A 3,435-nucleotide genomic window follows, 5' to 3' on the forward strand; every position below is an offset into this window, starting at 1 on the left:
GCTGCCCCTCCCACTTCCGGAATTTTCCTACTACGGAACATGAGTTAGCCCAAAATACACAACAAGTACGTCATTTTCTTCTTCGTTTTGTTTTACGGCGAGGTCGCACCACCTTCAATGGGCATTACCTACTGGTTGAAGTGACATGAAAGGAAAAAAGAACAAATCACTTTAGGAAGTGATTCGTTCACTCTCGTTCACTGAAAAGAGTCCTTCTTTATGAACGAATTGTTCACTCACGAGCCAACACTAGTCAGTACGTGGCATTGACATTATTTAAGTCGTTGCCTCAGACCTATTTCTGGTTATCGCTTCTTGGCCTTTTGGCTAAGATCAAGTGTAGTATCTGTTCTTACCAGTTTAATATCTGATATGTCACCTATCCGGGGACCGCATATTAAATTGATTTTTGGAATTGTAAGGGAACGGACAGTACAGCCAAGTGCGTAGCGACGGACTTTATTGGAGAAGGGGATGATGGGAACAGCGGGCGCTGGAGCGGCGATCGGGCTGGAGAGGACAAACGTTTCTGCGGGGGTTCCAAGTAGTCAAGCGGGTCCGTAGCTTCGGGACTGATGAGCAGGGCAGCATCAAGGGACAGACTGACACTCAGGTCTGCGCTGGCGGCGCTGATATAGTGCTGTCCATGAGCCCGTGGCAGGTGACGGCGATTCCATTGACAGGGGGGCGTGGTCCTGTCGCCGGTGGCACCAGCACGTGACAGAACCCCCCCCACAAGGGACGGCTCCCGACGTCCCCAGGAACCAAAAACAAAACAAAAAAAACAAAAAAGGAAGGCAATTCCCCGGGCGACCAGGTGGGGGGGTCAGCACACCGCCGAAACGTCCGACACCTCGCCAGACGCAGGATCGACGGACGCGGGAGCAGAAGACCCCGGTACCGGCGGGCAAGACCTCCCCTCGTCCCTCCTCGGGCGCCCGCGCCGAGGACCCGGTTGGTCCGGATGGCAGCGATGGAACTCCGTGATGAGCGAACGGTCGAGTATCCAGCGGCTCGGAACCCAGGAGCGGTGCGCGTCGTCATAACCCTCCCAGTCCACGAGGTATTGGAGACCACGACCGCGCCGCCGCGATCGGAGCAGGGAGCGGACAGCGTAAGCCGGGCCCCCCTTAACGAGCTGGGGCGGCGGCGGCGGAACGGGCGCCGGCGCCAACGCGCTCTCATGGATGGGCCGCACACCGGACACGTGGAACGTGGGGTGAACCTTCATGGACTCTGGAAGGAGAAGACGGACTGCGGCCGGGCCAATCACCTTCTGAATAGGGAACGGTCCAACAAAGCGGGGCGCCAGTTTGCGGGATCCTGCTCGCAGCGGCAAATCCCGCGTCGAGAGCCACACACGCTGCCCCACTCTGTACTCCGGAGCCGGTGTCCGGTGCTTGTTCGCCTGGCGGGCGTAGCCTGAAACAGAGCGGAGAAGAGTGACCCGGGCCCTCGCCCAGGCGCGATGACAACGGCGGACACAAGCCTGGGCCGACGGGCACGCCGCACCACGCTCCTGGTGGGCGAACAAGGGTGGCTGGTACCCGAAGACGCAGTGGAAAGGCGAAAGTCCAGTAGCCGAGCTGGGGAGGGAATTGTGAGCGTACTCTACCCAGGGAAGCTGTTGGACCCACCCGCGCTGGTCCCCGGCGGCCATGCATCGGAGAGACCTGCCCAGTTCCTGGTTCAGGCGCTCTGCTTGACCGTTGGACTGAGGGTGAAACCCCGAGGAGAGGCTGGCCGTGGCGCCGAGGAGTCGGCAGAACTCCGTCCAGAAGGTGGAAGCGAATTGAGGTCCTCGGTCTGACACGATGTCCTGTGGGAGACCGTGGTGGCGAAACACCTCCCGCACCATGATGGACGCCGTCTGCTTCGCAGATGGGAGCTTAGGCAGAGGGATGAAATGCGTCATTTTGCTAAAACGGTCCACCACCGTGAGGACCACCGTGTTTCCCTCAGAGGGGGGGAGGCCCGTGACAAAGTCGATCGACAGGTGAGACCAGGGACGCTGGGGGACCGGCAAGGGTTGAAGCAGCCCGGCCGGAGGACGAGTAGACGTCTTGTAGCGGTTACAAATTGAGCAGGCTCTGACGTAATCGCTGGTGTCCACTTGCCAGGTGGGCCACCAGAAACGCTGTGCCACCACGTACCTCGTGCGTGCCGCGCCGGGATGACAGGCCAGGCGTGAGTCGTGCGCCCATTGCAGCACGGACGACCGCAGACCTTCAGGGACGAACAGGCGACCCTCCGGGCAGTTGCTGGGGCCGGGTTGATCGCGTGATGCGGCTTCCACTTGGCGTTCGATCTCCCATGTAAGAGCCGCCACCCGAACTGAGCTCGGGAGGATAGTGGGAGGCGGACCCTGTCCCTCCTCCCCCCCAGGAAACAAACGCGACAGGGCGTCTGCCTTCGCGTTACGGGAACCCGGTCTATAGGAAAGAGAGAACTCAAACCGGTCAAAGAACAGAGCCCACCGTGCTTGTCTTGCGTTCAGCCTCTTGGCCGATCGCAGATACTCCAAGTTGCGGTGGTCGGTCCAGACGATGAACGGAGTGGTGGCGCCCTCCAGCCAATGCCGCCACTCCTCCAAGGCCAACTTGACGGCGAGGAGCTCCCGATTCCCGATGTCATAGTTTCGTTCCGAGGCCGACAGACGGCGAGAAAAGAAGGCGCACGGGTGGAGGCGATCGTCTTGGTGGCTACGTTGAGACAGCACCGCCCCGACACCCACGTTCGAGGCGTCCACCTCTACCACGAACTGTCTGTCGGGATCGGGAACCCTGAGGATGGGAGAGGATGTGAACCTCCTCTTAAGCTCCTGAAATGCCCGTTCTGCCCGTTCCGTCCATTTGTACGGGGAGGCGGGGCTGGTAAGGGAGGTGAGGGGCGCGGCCACTGTGCTGTATCCACGGATAAAACGGCGATAAAAGTTCGCGAACCCTAAGAACTGTTGCAGTCGCTTGCGTGTTTCGGGAACAGGCCATGACGTGACCGCTTGCACCTTCCCAGGGTCCATCTCGATGGATCCCTCACGCACCACATAGCCGAGGAATTTGACAGAGGAGGCGTGGAACTCGCACTTCTCCGCCTTCACGTAGAGCGAATTCTCAAGGAGACGGCGCAGCACCGCCCGTACATGCTTGATGTGCTCAGGGAGCGAGCGTGAGAAAATGAGGATGTCGTCTAAATAAACGAACACAAATTTGTCCAGCATGTCTCGTAGCACGTCATTAATCAGTGACTGGAAAACCGCTGGGGCGTTGGTGAGCCCAAACGGAACCACCAAGTACTCGTAGTGTCCGCTCGGGGTGTTGAAAGCCGTCTTCCACTCGTCTCCCTCCCGGATGCGGATTAGGTGGTAGGCGTTGCGAAGATCCAGCTTGGTGAAAATGGTGGCTCCCTGAAGGCTCTCGAAGGCGGAAGACAGAAGAG

General features: G+C 59.4%; 1 pseudogene; it reads left to right on the forward strand.

The window, feature by feature from the left end:
* The first annotated feature begins 307 nt into the window (after positions 1-307).
* Positions 308-463, forward strand: LOC125979060 (U2 spliceosomal RNA; annotated as a pseudogene).
* Positions 464-3,435: the final 2,972 nt, after the last annotated feature.

The sequence above is a fragment of the Syngnathus scovelli genome, chromosome 12 (genome assembly GCF_024217435.2).
Source record: "Syngnathus scovelli strain Florida chromosome 12, RoL_Ssco_1.2, whole genome shotgun sequence".
In the NCBI taxonomy this organism is placed as follows: Eukaryota; Metazoa; Chordata; class Actinopteri; order Syngnathiformes; family Syngnathidae; genus Syngnathus; species Syngnathus scovelli.